Genomic DNA, 18,325 nt, shown 5'->3' with positions numbered 1-18,325 from the left:
TTTAGTACCTGGCTATTACTTGCCATTTATTGGTTGCTTATTCCGGTCCATAAAACTGCATTAAGTTCAAAAGTTGGCAAGAGGCTTTTATTGCTACACTTAATCCTTGGGGCACAGTCTTATTAATAAGAGCTGTAAGAGATAGAAGGACTTCTGGTTGATTGGAACTGGAATCCTTTGGGGTTTGTAAGTCCCTTCTGTTGTTCTGCTTTGACTTAATCAATGGCTCAGTTAATTTAGCTGTCGTTGTTCAGCCCTTTGATATAATTAGTTCTTTGGCTGAAAATTTTCAGCTCTTTACTCCTTTCTCTACCTAATTGTGTGATTTGCGCGTAATTGTGAGCAGTGTACAGCTTGAGAACTAGCCTGAAGACCACATAGGTGTCTCAGAGCTCCCTTATGGAGCTACGTTATAAAACCATGTGATCTGTTGAATTTCATGTTACGGTTATTCAAATCGTAAGAGTCACCTTTGACAATGTAGTGTTTCTGCTCTATGGAGCAAGCCTGCAGCAGAAATTAAAATAATGCTTTACATTGTCTTATTTATTTAAACCATTTCTATGCCAACTCTCTGGACTGCTTACAACATGACAGATAAAAATCCATAAAGAGCATTATAATTATCAACCATTAAAAACCAGTGTGCCAAAGCACAGAAGGTGAAACATTGGTGGCTGAAATTACCCTCATAACACTCCTGAAGCTAGAGGCAAGTTCAACCCCCTAGTAAACCGATCAACCCCCTAGTAAAAAGCCCATGTAAAAATAAATGTTTTGGCCAGGTCAGAGGCGGAGCTACCAGGGGGCCAGGGGGTGCGCATTGCACCGGGCGCATGCCTGGAGGGGGGAATCCCCCCGTGGCACCCCACTCTCCCCCCCCCCCGCAGCGTCCCTCTGCCCTCACACTTATGGAAACAGTGCAGGCTGGAGAAGTGGCCTGTTCCCTTCAGGCTGAAAACGGCCTGGCGGGAACTACATTTCCCAGGAGACCATGTGAGCCCCTAGGTCTCATGGGAGGTGTAGTTCCCACGAGGCTGTTTTCAGCCTGAAGAGAACAGGCTGCTTTTCCAGGCTGAAGTAAGGTAAGTGGGCGGGGGGGAGCGCTGCGGTCAGGGGGGGAGGAAAACACAGAGTGCACACCGGGCGCACTCTGGCCCAGCTAAGCCTCTGGGCCTAGTGCCTAAAGGAGAGCAGGGTAGGTACCGGGTGAGTTTCAAGTGAAGTGTTACTGCTAAAAAATCCTTCCAGTCGCCCTCTCCCATCTTATCTCAGCAGATTGGGGCACAGAGAACAGGGCTTGTGAGAAGGATTTTAACTGGCAGGCTGAATACCGGGTGCTGTGAGGTTAAAGAGATGACTTACACCACTAATAAAAGAGTGTCTTGGACCATGCACTGAATTTGCATTACAGAGATAGGTTGAGTGTTTCTCAGTAGTTGCTCCACAGTTACGGAGTTCTTTTCTTCTAGCAGGCCATCCTAGAAACGTAGAGCTGGAAGGCACCTCAAGGGTCATCTAGCCCAACTTCCCTGCACAACACAGGAAATTCGCAACTACCTTCCCCCCCACCACCACCCCCCCCCGTGACCCCTGCTCTGTGCCCAAGGCAAAATACAGCCAGTGTTTTTAATACCCCAAATTTGGGACTGGGAATAGAAACCCATGTTAATTTCGGGCAGTGTTCAAAAACGCGACGACGGGCGCTCTGCTTCTAAAAATACTAGAAAATTGAGTGAACAAAGGAACTCGACAAGTCGTCATCTCAAGCGGCGCCTTAAAATAATTTGTATAATTTTGGAAAATATATTCCCCTTCCGGAAAATAACACATTTTAAGGCTGTCCTTTTCACGCTGCTTTTATCAAGCAAGTCATTTTCATAATGGAGTAATTGTATATATTTTGGTACCTCTAGGATTCTTTTCCTAACCTTTTCCGTCTTCCATTCTAAAATAAGCCATTTGCCCTCCCGGTCGCTTCTGTTCAGTCTCAGTAAAAAAAAGAAAGAAAGTTCAGTTGTATCTCAACTTTCTAAACGTCGTTCCAGCAATTCTAAGCAGTCCGACAATACAGAAGCGGGCTACGTATAAATGGCAGGAAAAACAAGACGTCTGTGGTAATAATGCTATTGGCGCAGTTGCGGTTTTAAACACCTTGTAGATCCAGTGATTTAGTTAAGAATGTCATGCTTTTCTCATTTGATTGTAGCCTCTGGTATGCCCGTTCCGTGGCCTTTATTCGAGGATCGTTACAATCAGGACAGACATTTTTGATTGCCTCTAGCAATTTAATTCTGGACATTGTATATCAAACACCTGTACTTTGTCACGGGGCAGGGGGTGAATATCAATGCCCTTTGTTTTCCAAACAGTAGTCAATGTAGCAGAAACAACCATGTCAGAACACGCTGAAGCTCAAATCATCTCTCCGTCTCACGGCCGGGTTTCTTCTTCTACTCCCTATTTTTTTCCCCCGTCATGCTTTTTGGTGTAGTTTTTTGCCACTGAGTCACAGCCGTGGGGTTTTCAAACAAGAGACATTTGGAGCTGTTTACCGTTGCCTGCCTCTGTGTAGCAACTCTCGGTGATCTTCTATTGAAATACTAAACAGGGCCAACCATGCTTAGTCCCACAGTTTAGGCTAGCTTGGGTTATTCATTTCAGCCTAATCGTGGAATTAAAGCCTGCATAAAATTCGGCATACTCAAGGAGATTCTCCCATTCTTAAGAAGAAGAAGAAGAAGAAGAAGAAGAAGAAGAAGAAGAAGAAGAAGAAGAAGAAGAAGAAGAAGAAGAAGAAGAAGAAGAAGAAGAGGAAGAGGAAGAGGAAGAGGAAGAGGAGGAGGAGGAGGAGGAGGAGGAGGAGGAGGAGGAGGTGGAGGTGGAGGTGGAGGTGGAGGTGGAGGTAGAGGAGGAGTAGTAGTTTGGATTTATATCCCCCCTTTCTCTCCTGCAGGAGACTCAAAGGGGCTGACAATCTCCTTGCCCTTCCCCCTCACAACAAACACCCTGTGAGGTAGGTGGGGCTGAGAGAGCTCCGAGAAGCTGTGACTAGCCCAAGGTCACCCAGCTAGCGTGTGTTAGAGTGCACAGGCTAATCTGAATTCCCCAGAGAAGCCTCCACAGCTCAGGCGGCAGAGCTGGGAATCAAACCCGGTTCCTCCAGATTAGATACACGAGCTCTTAACCTCCTACGATACTGCTGCTCCTCAGATTCCCTTCAGCTATTCCTACCTACTAGGAGCAGTCTTGGGGGGGGGGGGATACTTTAAACTGCAGAAGAGGGGAGGCGACGAGGAAGTTATGCTTCTGTGGACAGAAATCTTTTCATCCACAGAAATTTCAGGCAGGATCCAAACCAGGTTTTTTTTCTGTGATGTCTGATCTGGAAGACTGCAGCCAGAGCCTTTTCCCCAAATCACCATTTGAAACTACTGGCGAGAAATGTGATCTTCTGACTAAGAGCCATATAAGCAAGGAACTTTTCCCCCCATTCACCTATCCCCAGACACCTGTCTCGCAGCAGTGGCGTAGTGGTTAAGAGCAGGTGCACTCTGATCTGGAGGAACCGGGTTTGATTCCCCGCTCTGCCGCCTGAGCTGTGGAGGCTTATCTGGGGAATTCAGATTAGCCTGGGCACTCCCACACACGCCAGCTGGGTGACCTTGGGCTAGACACAGGTCTTCTGAGCTCTCTCAGCTCCACCTACCTCACAGGGTGTTTGTTGTGAGGGGGGGAAGGGAAAGGAGATTGTAAGCCCTTTTGAGTCTCCTTACAGGAGATAAATTGGAGGATGGGAAAATCCATCTCTCCTTCTTCCTCCCAACCCACCCAAGGGTGTCGGCAGCCATAAGATAGCTGCTTAACTCCTGGATGTTTTCAGGTATTACAGCATTTCCAGTTATCACTACTTCTGACTTGAAACTGCATGAGGTACCATGGGACATCATTTTTCCAGAATTGAGCCTCATTAAAAATATCAGCACACCATGACATAACTTTTGAATGAACAATGGTTCCATATTGAAGATCTGCGTTTAAATTATGCTAAATTTTTCAATACTTGCCTCAGTCATTTATAAGGCACTTCAATATTATGACATTTTGTCTGATTGTAATATTTTGTAACATTATTTTTTCCCACTGAAAGGGGGCTAACGGACTGAAACGTGTTTGGGTCTAAAACTGTTGCATAAAACTTTATGAGTTACATTTTCATTGATGTATGTTTGGGAGCCTATTCAGGGTTTTTCTACTATGATGTTTTGATTTTAATTTGAATAAACACGTTTGTATTTTTGCTATGTAGCAGTTTCCATTTTAAAAGGCCCAATCTTCTCTTAACCTTTTTGTTCTTTAGTATTGAGGTTAAGTTTTTTACCCTTTTTCTGTTAGCATTTCCAGTTAGTGCCTCCGTGAGCAGAGAACTATTGCAATTTGCGAGTCCGCAGCCACGAGAAATAAGCCGGTTTAGCTGAACCCTGGCATTTTGGATTTGCTTCCATCAAACCCTATTCAGCAGAGATCACCAATGGTCATAAATAAAGCTATGCCCATGGCCTGGAGCAGCAGTGGCGTAGGAGGTTAAGAGCTCGTGTATCTAATCTGGAGGAGGAACCGGGTTTGATTCCCAGCTCTGCCACCTGAGCTGTGGAGCCTTATCTGGGGAATTCAGATTAGCCTGTACACTCCCACACATGCCAACTGGGTGACCTTGGGCTAGTCACAGCTTCTCAGAGCTCTCTCAGCCCCGCCTACCTCACAGGGTGTTTGTTGTGAGGGGGAAGGGCAAGGAGATTGTCAGCCCCTTTGAGTCTCCTGCAGGAGAGAAAGGGGGGATATAAATCCAAACTCCTCCTCCTCCTCCTCCTCCTCCTCCTCCTCCTCCTCCTCCTCCTCCTCTTCTTCTTCTTCTTCTTCTTCTTCTTCTTCTTCTTCTGGGGTATAGTCCTGGTGGCAACTAAGCTGCTGAAACGAGCCCCCATATCTGCTTGTGAAGAAAGGAAGCAGTCTTTCAGAATATGGAAACTCCGCATATAGGTCTTGAAATCATTTCATCTTCTCTCAAGCACACACAACTTCTGCGAATTCTGTCACATTATAGAGCCTCTCGGATGCATGAAGCAGTGATGGAAATCATATATATAGAATACTCCACTAATATTCTATTCATAGCCACTATTAAAGGAATTCTCATTGGGGCAGAGGCAATTAAAAATAAATAAGACGAACCTATTATTCAGTAATCTCGTTGCCTTTTATGCCAAGTTGCTTGCCAGTTTAGCCTCTCAGTGTAGCCTTCTTATTAAAGGGCTGCTGCTTGTTACCAAGGGACAAAAGATTAGACAAAAGATTCCCGCCCCCCATCTTTAAAATTGGGGAATCATTTAAAGCCCTTAATTTATGTCGACTTCTTAACGTGCACTATTGCAATTAAGTTAGATTAATGAAAGGTAAATTCCACCTCTCCGTTTAAAAAAAACCCTTGTAGAGAGCCTAATTAGCATGTTTGTTTATTTAGCCTCTAATGGCTTAATTGCATCCTATCTTGCTATTTACAAATAGGCATCATTAAAGAAGAAAGAGCAGGAAACGCCGGAGTGTAGCAGTCATACCAGCAGTAGAAAGGAAAGGAGGGAGGGATTAAGGAACTGAAGGAAAGGCAGAGCAGAGTAACTAGCGCAAACATCTGTTGCTTTTCCAGTTACTTTTGTTGTTCCAAGCACATACACACCATGGGTGGCTGCCTTTCACGATGGAAGCGGCCGGACTCCCCCCTGGCCAAGATTGGCTAAAATGGATTAGCCATCCCTTAAAATTTGGCCAGAATTGATTAGCCTTCCCTTAAACATATTTCTCAATAAGCTGTCAAGGTATATACGTTTTAATGGCCACGTGCAATCCTGGTGACATTAGCAGGGAAAGTAATTGGAAATTACCTTTTAATCCTCCCTCTTTTTAAAATTCCACATTGCAGGAAACTTTATTCAAAGCCTTGGAGGGTGCCTCTTAGGGCACTCTGGAACTTGGGGGTTATTTTTCTGCATATTACTGAAGTTTGAAAAAGACTATCCTGGGGATAATTAGGAAAGGAGTTGATAATTTTATTTTTACATTTTATTTGTTCAATTTATATACCGCCCTCCCCCTAGGGGTTCAGGGCGGTTCACAACAATTAAATAATAAAATAATAATAATAAATAATAAAACTGCAAAGATTGTCATGCCCTTATATAAAGCCGTGGTGCGACCGCACTTGGAGTACTGTGTTCAGTTCTGGTCGCCACATCTCAAAAAGGATATCGAAGAGATAGAAAAAGTGCAGAGAAGGGCAACGAGGATGATTGAAGGATTGGAGCACCTTCCTTATGAGGAGAGGCTGCAGCATTTGGGACTCTTTAGTTTGGAGAGGAGGCGTCTGAGGGGAGATATGATTGAAGTCTGTAAAATTATGCATGGGGTAGAAAATGTTGACAGAAATGTTTCTCTCTTTCTCACAATACTAGAACCAGGGAGCATTCATTGAAAATGCTGGGGGGAAGAATTAGGACTAATAAAAGGAAACACTTCATCACGCAACGTGTGATTGGTGTTTGGGATATGCTGCCACAGGAGGTGGTGATGGCCACTAACCTGGATAGCTTTAAAAAGGGCTTGGACAGATTTATGGAGGAGAAGTCGATCTATGGCTACCAATCTTGATCCTCCTTGATCTGAGATTGCAAATGCCTTAGCAGACCAGGTGCACCTTATGAGGAGAGGCTGCAGGTGAGCTCCTGCAGGTGAGCTCCCCAAGGCGGGCCACTGCTAATAGCAGAGTGCTGGACTAGATGGACTCTGGTCTGATCCAACAGGCTCTTTCTTACGTTCTTAGGTTCTTATGTTTTATAACATCCGTATCGGTGCTGGCTAAGGTTTAGCCAATTGGCCATGCTGGCAGGGGCTGATGGGAATTGTAGTCCATGAACATCTGGAGATCCGCAGGTTGCAGACCCCTGCTTTAGAGAGAGCCTCTGATGCCGAGCAGAGAATCGGTGCTAGCAGCAAACAGAGCAGATTCTAGCATGCATGCATAGCTTCTTGCCACATACATTGAACATGCTCTGTGAACTATTTATTTATCACATCACACTTGTAACCTGGCCTCCCCCGAAGGCAGTGTACAACAACAAAATAAAACAACACCAATATATAAAATTCAATTCAATAAAACAGTTCCAATAACTTAGATAAAAATCAGATGGCCACAAAACCACCACCACCTCTCCCTCCGCACCCGTGGACGACAAGGCGATACAGCGGAACCTCGGTTTTCATTGCCTTTGGTTTTCATCAGTTTCAGTTTTCATTGATTTTTTTCAGTGAAAAATTTGTCTCAGTTTTCTTCGACTTGCAGTAAGGTGCAGGGGTTTGCGGAGAAAAATCACCCGGACAAAGCTGTGGCGGGCCGTGTCTGCAACTTGTTGAATGACAATGTCTTGCCCCATTTCAGACAAATCTTAAAGAGGCATCAGAAACAGACCTCTTGGGACAGCTTTCTGGTGCGACATTGGTCCACTGGCTCTGAAGCTGGTCCTAGTGTTATTGTTTGTCACTGTTTTCAGCATTAAACACTATGTTTATTCACCAAAAAATGTGTTTTTGGTATGTTTTTGGGAGTGCCTAGAACGGATTAATTGGATTTACATTGATTCCTATGGAAAAATTTGCCTCGGTTTCCATCTGTTTCAGTTTTCATCGATTCTTTTCGGACAGATTACCAACGAAAACCAAAGTTCCACTGTAGTTGGGATACTTATGACATCTCCAGCTAACCAGGTGGGAAGGCTCGATTAAACAAGGCTGTTTTCCAGGCCCTGCGAAACTCTTGTAGATTTCACAGGGCCTAACTTCCTTAGGCAGCCCATTCAACCGAACGGGGGCCAAGGCCGTGAAAGCCCTGGCCCTCGCAGAGGCCAGTTGGATGTTTTTGTGGCCGGGGACCTCTAACAGGTACTCCTCCAAGGAGCGAAGGGCCCTGAGGGGGCAATACGGGGAGATGCGCTCCCTCAGATATGCAGGTTCGAGACCGCTCACAGCCTTAAAGCTTAAAACCAAAACTTTGGACATGATTCAGAAGTCAATTGGCAGCCAGTGAAGATGGTACAGGACTGGTGTAATCCGGTCCCAGCTGGATGCTCCAGTAATTCAGGTGACTTGGTCTGTGTTCTGCTATTAATTTGCTATTAATTGGATGCCTGTCCCCATCCTTATGTGTCAATTACCTTTTGAAGAAAGTAAGAATGACCAAATTAAACGATGAGGTTTATACACAGATTTGTTTTTTAAAAAGGAAAGCGGGGGGAGGGGGTTGTAGGAGTCAGAATCTGTCTCAGCGGTGCCTGACCCAACCAGTGCATAGAAATGTGATCTTGGTAGCTCGGAATTTAATACTTTCGTAGCTCTGTGCAGTATTGGTCCCTAAATATTTGATTGTGGCTCTTGAAAATTTGATGCGGGAGTCTAGGAATTTAAATTACATTTCCAGACTTGTCTGCGCTCTTATTTCTGCACTAATCTTCCGTATACCAAGTGTTTTACAATTCATATCTCATTATCTCAAATAAAATTGCTAATTATTGAAGATAAGGCGCTTTTTTAAAGTCCAAGATTTCTTGAGGGGTTTTTTTTTTACTCTGCCCAAAGATTGAAGGATAATGCAAATTTTATCATTTTCTGTCCTTTACGGCAGCCAGGGGCTTTGTATTCCGACAGTCAGGAGAAGCCGGGTTTTAGTATTTAAAAACAAGTTTGGAATGCGGTTGTATTAAGGACAGGCTCCAAACAGGATTGCATGCATGTTTAACCTGCAGCTGTTCCATTTTCAACTTCCAACTGTAGGGCATATTTTTTCCCCATTCATATTAATTGAATTTTAGAGTGACCTTGTACATGTATTGATTTGAATTAAAATTTTCTACATCAAGGTTGGCTTGGCACATATCCTACAGGCAAAATATTAAAAAGCCAAGTACTGTGTCTATCAGGGTATCGACAGAAGAAGCTGGAATTTAATAGGGGAAGCTTGCTTCTGATGGTAAAAAATAATGTTGTCTTTGTAATACAATTTAGGAAGGTGCAAGACCGTGCTCAGTACCTTTCTTTCATAAGGTGGGAGCTATTGATGAGCGTCGAAACTCTGCTATCCCTTTTAGAAATGGCAGTAACTCTTGTAAGCGAGCCTGCGTTTTTTGCTATGCAGCTTGGTGCAGTGGTTAAGAGTGGTGGACTAATCTGGAGAACTGGGGGTGATTCCCCACTCCTTCGCATGAGCAGCTGACTCTAATCTGGTGAACTGGGTTTGTTTCCCCACTTCTACATATCAGTGACCTTGGGCCAGTCACAGTTCTTTCAGAACTCTCTCAGCCCACCACCTACCTATCTCACAAGGTGTCTAATGTGGGGAGGGGAAGGAAACATAAGAATATAAGAACGAGCCAGCTGGATCAGACCAGAGTCCATCTAGTCCAGCACTCTGCTACTCGCAGTGGCCCACCAGATACCTTTGGGAGCTCACATGCAGGATGTGAAAGCAAGGGCCTTCTGCTGCTGCTGCTCCTGAGCCCCTGGTCTGTTAAGGCCTTTGCAATCTCAGATCAAGGAGGATAAAGATTGGTAGCCAAAGATTGACTTCTGGCCATCACCACCTTCTGTGGCAGCATATTCCAAACACCAATCACGCATTGCGTGAAGAAATGTTTCCTTTTATTAGTCCTAATTCTTTCCCCCAGCATTTTCAATGTATGCCCCCTGGTTTTAATATTGTGAGAGAGAAAATTTTCTCTCTGTCACCATTTTCAACCCCATGCATAGTTTTATAGACTTCAGTCATATAAAACTCCTTAGACTTCTTCTCTCCAAACTAGAGTCCCAAACGCTGCAGCCTCTCCGAAGAAGAAGAAGAAGAAGAAGAAGAAGAAGAAGAGGAGGAGGAGGAGGAGAAGGAGGAGGAGGAGGAGGAGGAGCAGTTTGGACTTATATCCCCCCTTTCTCTCCTGTAGGAGACTCAAAGGGGCTTACAATCTCCTTGCCCTTCCCCCCTCACAACAAACACCCTGTGAGGTGGGTGGGGCTGAGAGAGCTCTGAAAAGCTGTGACTAGCCCAAGGTCACCCAGCTGGCGTGTGTGGGAGTGCACGGGCTAATCTGAATTCCCCAGATAAGCCTCCACAGCTCAGGCGGCAGAGCGGAGAATCAAACCCGGTTCCTCCAGATTAGATATACGAGCTCTTAACCTCCTACGCCAAGCCAATTGCAAGCCACTTTAAGACTTTTTAAAGGTAGAAAAAAAAATGATGTATAAAAACCAGTTTGTTCTCTTCCTCATCTCCTTCTGCCTCTTCTACGCCATATTCTTCATAGTATTGCATCTCTGTCATGAGACAATGCTTTGTCTGACCAAATCTGTTCAGACGGCTTGGGATCTCCCATCATGACTGGTTTATGATGGAACTGAGACCAAAATATCCTTCGTGTGTCAAGCATTATTGAGCATGGAAGTCACATATTAAAGTTTATCAGGTTGCTTTCGTCATTTCCCCACATCTTTGAAGCGTGGCTCAATAGGGCTGCCGTCTTCCCCGTCACTCCCCAGCTTTATGGGGCTTGTTTCAGAAGATTTGGCTTTTTGCTTTTAACTATCTGTTTGTTTTGCTGCAGTTCCTCTCTGTGCGGCATCTTCGTAGGGTTTCTTCCGCTTCCGTCAGTGACGGCTTCTGTTCCCTGATGCTGCCAGTTGGTTAAAGCACTATCCCCAAAGTGGCTTAATTGTTTGGGAACTAAAAGGGTAAAGCCAAAGGGTCAAGGCGCTTTTGGTTTATAACACCCTATTTCACACTGGGACTAATGGGCTATAACACCATATTTTACACTGGGACTAATATCAGTGAGACTCTTCTAAGCTCTAGAGCAGTGAAGGTGAACCTTTTCGAGGCCGAGTGCCCAAACTGCAACCCGAAACCCACTTATTTATTGCAAAGTGCCAACATGGCAATTTAACCTGAATACTGAGGTTTTAGTATAGAAAAAACAGTTAGCTTCAAGGCGCGCATTACTCAGGAGTAAGCTTGGTGGTAGTTGGTGGCTTTGCTTTGAAGCAACTGTGCAATGCTTCGAATGGGTGAATCACAACCCTAGGAGGGTTTACTCAAAAGCAAGCCCCATTGCCAGCAACCGAACTTACTCCCAGGTAAAGGATCATGCTTTAGTTCTTCCCATGAAAATCAGTAGGGTTTAACAGCGCTTAACAGGGTTACCTACACTGCTTCCCCAAAACTAGGTCATAGGTTTAATGCTAATAATCTTCCTGAAACAATTACACTATTATCACATGACGAACTCTGTGCACGCGTGCCCACAGAGAGGGCTCTGAGTGCCACCTCTGGCACCCGTGCCATAGGTTCGCCACCACTGCTCTAGAGAATCCCTGATTTCAACCTTAGTTTGTGGCAGCCGTTTCTGTATGACTGATCGGATTGACTTGGTGATATTAATTGCTGCGGTACAGCCCACTAACCTTTTCCAGATTTCTCCAGGTTTGTTCCCTTCTGTCTCTTTCCTTTTGGAAGGGGCACCTCTGGTCTCTCAGGACTGCCGCTTATTTCTAAAAACGATCCTCATTTGCTCAAACACCCGGCTTTTGCTGTTGAGTCACCCTAACAGCTGCTGGAATTCCAGTGTCAATAAACCACTGGCATCGACTAGGAAGCTATTAATATTGCCCCAGCTGCCGGTTGTGAGAAATTTAAATAACAAAGCTAGAGCGGCAGTAGGGCTTGAGTATTAAGCAGAACTTTAATTGCAGGTTGGATTTTTTTTTTTCATTTGACCCATGAGCATAGAGGTCAGAAACAAAATGCTGCATATCAAAAGCACAGAAGTTCTAATCAACTTTATATGTATTGTCGAAGGCTTTCACGGCCAGAATCACTGGGGAGCTGTGTGGTTTCCGGGCTGTATGGCCGTGTTCTAGCAGCATTCTCTCCTGACGTTTCGCCGGCATCTGTGGCTGGCATCTTCAGAGGATCTGATTCAGATCCTCTGAAGATCCTTCAGATCCTCTGAAGTTGCCAGCCACAGATGCCGGCGAAACGTCAGGAGAGAATGCTGCTAGAACACGGCCATACAGCCCGGAAACCACACAGCACCTCTAATCAACTTTGCTTGGTAAAAAAAATTGTATTTTGCAAAGGTGTTTATTTCAACCATTTAGACTTCCACGAATTCTGAATGTGTTCTCTCCAGGTGGCTGCTAACATGAAAACTTAAAAAAAATGAAAATGTTTTACTATTCCTATTATGTTTTATGGATATACTGTGGTGGACCTCCAAAAAAGACAAATCAGTTGATTCTTGATCAAATCAAACCTGAATCCCTAGAAGCTAAAATGATTTAAGCGAGGCTATTGTACTTTGGTCACGTTATAAGAAGATAAGTCACTGGAAAAGACAATAACGCTAGGAAAAGTTGAGGGCGGCAGGAAAAGAAGGCGGCCCAACATGAGATGAATTGACTCAATAAAGCACAGGTGTCAAACTCGCGGCCCTCCAGATGTTATGGACTACAGTTCCCATCATCCCCTGCCAGCATGGCAGGGGATGATGGGAACTGTAGTCCTTAACATCTGGAGGGCCACGAGTTTAACACCTATGCAATAAAGGAAGCCATAGCGCTTGCTTTGCAAGACCTGAGGAAGGCTGTTCATGGTAGGATGTTTTGGAGACCATTCATTCATAGGGCTGTCATAGGTCAGAAGTGACTCGACAGCACTAAATACACACATAGCCCTATTACAGTGGTGGTGAACCTTTGGCACTCCAGATGTTATGGACTACAATTCCTATCAGCCCCTGCCAATTGGCCATGCTGGCAGGGGCTGATGGGAATTGTAGTCCATAACATCTGGAGTGCCAAAGGTTCACCACCACGGCCCTATTATGACTGTCATGAAACTTTTTTCTGTCCAAATAACGTGCCTCCTTTCACCTAATGGTGAAATTTGTCTTTTCTGTTTTCAGTTCTGCTGGCTGCCAGCTTCTTTCCAAATGCAACTCACAGTGCTGCTATAACCTTTAAAGCTCTTTGTGTTCCAGGACCCACATATCTGAAGGACTGTTTCTTCCCATATGTGCCCCCATGTGCCAGTTACGATCACCACACTGCCACCTATTTGTGGCTCCCTGCTTAAGTTTGCCAGCTCAGCATCTACTGGAACTTGCCCCTTTTCAAGCAGAAGTTGCCACCTTGTAGAAGTGGCTTGGGGGAGTGGGCTTGGAAGGAGGGCCGGCTAGGCTATTTTATTTGCTCAGACTTTTAACAGAGTTCAAATTGCAGGTATTTGGGAGGGAAAGGTTAATGGGGTTTGACTGTATTGTGTGTGGATTTAATTTGAAAATGTAAGCCATAAGGAGGGAAGTACAAGTATTTTGTTTGTAGAAAGCTAAAGCATTTGCACTTCTGAATTGCAAGAACGTGGCAACTAATAAATTTGGGAAAGCACGCCTCATGAATTTAATTAATTAGTTAATGAGCTGCCCCATCCTAGGGGCTGGGTGCCCAGCTGCCCACAAAGAGACTTCCCAGAGGCTTGAAATTCCAAGAAACCTCCCTGTCACTAGGAAGCCCTTACACAACACACTTACACATTGTGGTAGATCCCAAGGAGCCAAATAGATTTAGGGATAGCAGATCTCTCAATGGACAGATGTCCATTGTTAAAAAAAAATTGATGTTACCTGCTCTGAGCCTCCAAGATAAGAAAGGATATAAGCTTAAACCCAGAACTTGGTATGCTTAGAAGTTAAAGTGAAGTGAAGTAAAGTCTGCAGTCTCAGCCGCTGGTACAATTGGACAAACGGTCAGGAGTGAGCCAACTAAAGTTGGCTCCTGCCCTGACCACGCTCCAGCTGGCACCCGCCACTCTGGAGGCGCAGGGAGGCTGCACAGCGTCCTGCATCACATCCCATCACCAAAGAAGGCAGCAGTGGCCACACGTTGGTGGGTTCACTCCTCCGCCAGGGCAGATGCCCCAGGGAGGCCAAATCTGTCAGTGTAGCTGTGCACCGCTCCCACCAGCAGATTTCCACCCCCCACCCCCGGTATGGTGCCAGCAGGGCTGGGGGACACGATGCCAGAGGTGGGATCCAGCCAGTTCTCATCAGTTCCCGAGAGTGGGTTACTAATTATTTGTGTGCGCCGAGAGGGGGTTACTAATTGGGTCTGCTTTTCCGTTAGAAATTCCATTAGGTCCAAAAATCATAAAGTCCTGTTGTTTCCTATGTGGCTGGTTAGCGAAGGTAGAAAACGGGATAATTCTCCCTGTTGGGCTGTTTTAAAAACGTGTTTTAGAAATATGGTCAAGTTCCTTGTTTAAGGAAAGTATCCTTCCTTTGATTTCTAGAAACAAAATCAAGTACTTGAGTGCATTACATTTGACAGGCAGTCAATTAGAGGAGAAGTAGTTGTTTCCCGCTAAGGTAGACGATAGGACTTGCTATAATGAGTTTAAATTATGGACAGAAAGATACCAGCTGGAAATTAGGAACTTTTTTTTGACAGAAAGAGTTTTTTACAGTAACAGAGACATTATTAATGCCCCGCCCCTGGAATGCCTGGCCACGACCCAGTCATGCCCCGGCCAGCCCCACTGGTGCTACACCACTGTTTGAATCCCACCACCATGGGAACCTGTTACTAAAATTTTTTGATCCCACCACTGCGCGATGCCCCAGGTGCACGCTTGGCTGGGGGGGGGGGGGGCGGTGCTGCAGTAGGGGAACAGGATGCGCCCGCACCCCGGGCACAGTTTTCCCTTGCTCTACCCCTACCGTATGGGGCTGTAACTAACATTATTTATAGTTCCTTTAGTTCCCCAAATATGCATTTTTTTTCTGTGTTATAACTTTTGTATTAAATGACTGGTCACTTTTAAAAAAACTTTTCTAAATCGGTTTCTATTTAAGTAGTGGATTTAGTGAAGAGCTCTTTGCAAGCATAAAATGGATCATAGATCTCTGGCTCTAAAGAGCTTGTAGCCTGGATAGTTGTATGAACTGCCCTTCTCAGTTGTACCCTGAACTTTTCAGCACACTTACACATTGTGGTAGATCCCAAGGAGCCAAATAGATTTAGGGATAGCAGATCTCTCAATGGACAGATGTCCATTGTTAAAAATTTTTTTTGATGTTTCCTGCTCTGAGCCTCCAAGATAAGAAAGAATATAAGCTTAAACCCAGAACTTGGTATGCTTGGAAGTTTAAAAAAAAGGGGGGGGGGATTCTGATCCACTTTTGTTTGCACATACAAAAGCTCCCCCTGTGCCACTCCTTCCTATATAGCCACGGAGAGCAGCAGTGGCATAGTGGTTAAGAGCAGGTGTACTCTAATCTGGAGGAACTGCGTTTGATTCCCCGTTCTGCCACCTGAGCTGTGGAGGCTTATCTGGGGAACTCAGATTAGCCTGTGCACTCCAACACACGCCAGCTGGGTGACCTTGGGCTAGTCACAGCTCTTCTGAGCTCTCTCAGCCCCACCTACCTCACAGGGTGTTTGTCGTGAGGGGAGGAAGGGAAAGGAGATTGTAAGCCCCTTTGAATCTCCTTGCAGGAGAGAAAGGGGGGATATAAATCCAACTCTTCTTCTTCTTCTTCTTCCCATTATCCTGTTGCGTCATCCATTTGCTCTCACCGATGTGCTATAGGAGAAGAGATGAAGAGATCGTCTTCTGTGCATTATCCTCAGGCAGAAACAGTCAGGGGAGTTCTGCATGAGCCTTCTCGAAACCCTCCATTGGACTTGTCTGTTCTTATTTCTGGCATGTGTCTTTCCTTCTCGAACGGCTGGCCTCGGAGCCATCTGGCCAGACTCATGTTTCTTGTTAGCTTTCTTCTGTTTTTATTAAACTACGCTGTGAAACGAAAGAGCTGTTTGTCAGAGCTTTTTTTTTTGCTGCAAACCGCTGGACATAAATTGCGTGAATCCGTGTTTCTTCAAACTCTAGTTGCTGCGTTGCTCAGTTTTCACTTTGGAGCCCAAGGGATGGTTTATCAGCAGGTCTTCTGAGATGTCTGTACACCTCTCTCTTTTTTGTGCCTGTGGCGACTGTGGGAGATTTTATATTGTGTCTGGGATTATAAAATGGGGTTTTATTGTGTTTGGGGTTTTTAGAATGGGGTTTTATGGTGCTTTATTGTCTTTTTACTGTCATGCTTTTAATGTTTCATGTTTTATCGTAACTCACCCTGAGATTGTGGTCAAAGGAAGTGATAAATGTCAATAGAAACAGAACATTCCTATCACTGGGGTGCTGTGTGGTTTCCGGGCTGTATGGCCGTGTTCTAGCAGTATTCTCTCCTGACGTTTCGCCAGCTTGCATCTGGAAGATGATTTCCTCTGAAGATGCCAGCCACAGATGCAGGCGAAAAGTCAGGAGAGAATGCTGCTAGAACACGGCCATACAGCCCGGAAACCACACAGCACCCCAGTGATTCTGGCTGTGAAAGCCTTCGACAGTACATTCCAATCACCTTTGCAAGACATTAAGATACATGAGGAAAGGAAGGCGATCACCAACGGACTTCTACATCAGTTGTTCATACTCTGTACAGGCACCAACTCTTGGCTGTTCATAGTGTACTTTCAGGCGTCCCTAGAGACCATGATAAAAATAGAGGGATGTCATCCAATTAAAGCAATCGTATTCATATGGGTTTTCATATAGGTTTTCCACACTTGCTCATGTTCAGGTGCAGAACAACACTCATGGCCAGTAGTGGGATCCAAAAATTTTAGTAACAGGTTCCCATGGTGGTGGGATTCAAACTGTGGCATAGCGCCAATGGGCCGGGGCGGGGCACAACGGGGGCATGGCCGGGCATTCCAGGGGCAGGGCATTCCTGGGCGGGGCTGTGGCAAGGACGCAGCCGCTGCGCTGGTCCTTGGGCGGGAAACGAATGCATGCAGGCACAGGCTGCCACGCACGCCAGTGCACCTCCTGCTAGACTGCTTCAAGTTCTGTGCGCTACTGCTGAGAGGAGGGGTGTAACTAAGGCAAAAATCACGTGGCAAAATCACCAATTAGTAACCCCCTCTCGGCACACACAAATAATTAGTAACCTACTCTCGGGAACCTGTGAGAACCTGCTGGATCCCACCTCTGCTCATGGCTATTTCAGCAGCTGAAAAGATGTTGGGCGGAGGGAGGGGGGATGCTGGGGCTACTGTGCAGTATGCCTGATCCAGACTGGGGCATCGCAGCAATTTTAAAGAATTGCAGATGCTTTTAAGCAGTGAGCAGCAGTGGCTGTAGTGGTTAAGAGCAGGTGCACTCTAATCTGGAGGAGCCGGGTTTGAGTCCCCGCTGTGCCGCCTGAGCTGTGGAGACTTCTCTGGGGAATTCAGATTAGCCTGTGCACTCCAACACACACCTGCTGGGTGACCTTGGGCTAGTCACAGTTCTTCGGAGCTCTCTCAGCCCTACCCACCTCACAGGGTGTTTGTTGTGAGGGGGAAAGGGAAAGGAGAGGAAGGGGGGGGGGTTTAAATCCAAACTCTTACAGGAGAGAAGGGGGGTATAAATCCAAACTCCTCCTCCTCCTCCTCCTCCTCCTCCTCTTCTTCTTCTTCTTCTTCTTCTTCTTCTTCTTCTTCTTCTTCTTCTTCTTCTTGTCATTGGAGGCCCCAGGATGGACCCACGGTTCTCATCAGCTGTAACGTGGCTCTTTGGTGGTGGCCGGTCTAGAATTTTTTACCACGTTGGCTGAGTTCATGGAACTTGGAGGTCATGAAAAAAAATTCCCCAGAAATGCAGGTTCTGGGGGAAAATGAAACTGTATATAATACTTTATTTTTAAATCTGAACTTATATTACTGTTCTAGCATAATAAAATGCATCATTTATATCATAGCATATAAAATTGTGCTATGTGACATTTTTATGACATTTAAAAGTATAAAGGTAAAAAATATAGTCTTCTACAAGGAGAATTGTCAGTGTAGTAAACAAGAAGTGAATTACAAGACAGAAATATGTTGTGTATGTGTCTAAAGCAGGGGTAGGGAACCTGCGGCTCTCCAGATGTTCAGGAACTACAATTCCCATCAGCCTCTGTCAGCATGGCCAATTGGCCATGCTGGTAGGGGCTGATGGGAATTGTAGTTCCTGAACATCTGGAGAGCCGCAGGTTCCCTACCCCTGGTCTAAAGAATACACAGGAATGATCATGTATCTCATTCTAAACTGGGCCTTAAGGTGTGGATCAAATAATCCATACAGCGAATGGAAGGACCG

At 45.3% G+C, this 18,325-nt stretch overlaps 1 protein-coding gene across 1 annotated transcript in view; it reads left to right on the top strand.

Annotated features, from left to right (window-relative positions):
• Positions 1–18,325, top strand: part of LOC125441544 (mediator of RNA polymerase II transcription subunit 27-like) — a 136,315-nt gene that overhangs the window by 65,262 nt on the left and 52,728 nt on the right. The gene's annotated exons all lie outside the window — the stretch shown is intronic.

The sequence above is a fragment of the Sphaerodactylus townsendi genome, linkage group LG12, assembly GCF_021028975.2.
Source record: "Sphaerodactylus townsendi isolate TG3544 linkage group LG12, MPM_Stown_v2.3, whole genome shotgun sequence".
Taxonomy (NCBI): Eukaryota; Metazoa; Chordata; class Lepidosauria; order Squamata; family Sphaerodactylidae; genus Sphaerodactylus; species Sphaerodactylus townsendi.
The sequence above is the reverse complement of the archived record's forward strand: the minus strand, read 5'-3'. Positions and strand labels throughout refer to the sequence as shown.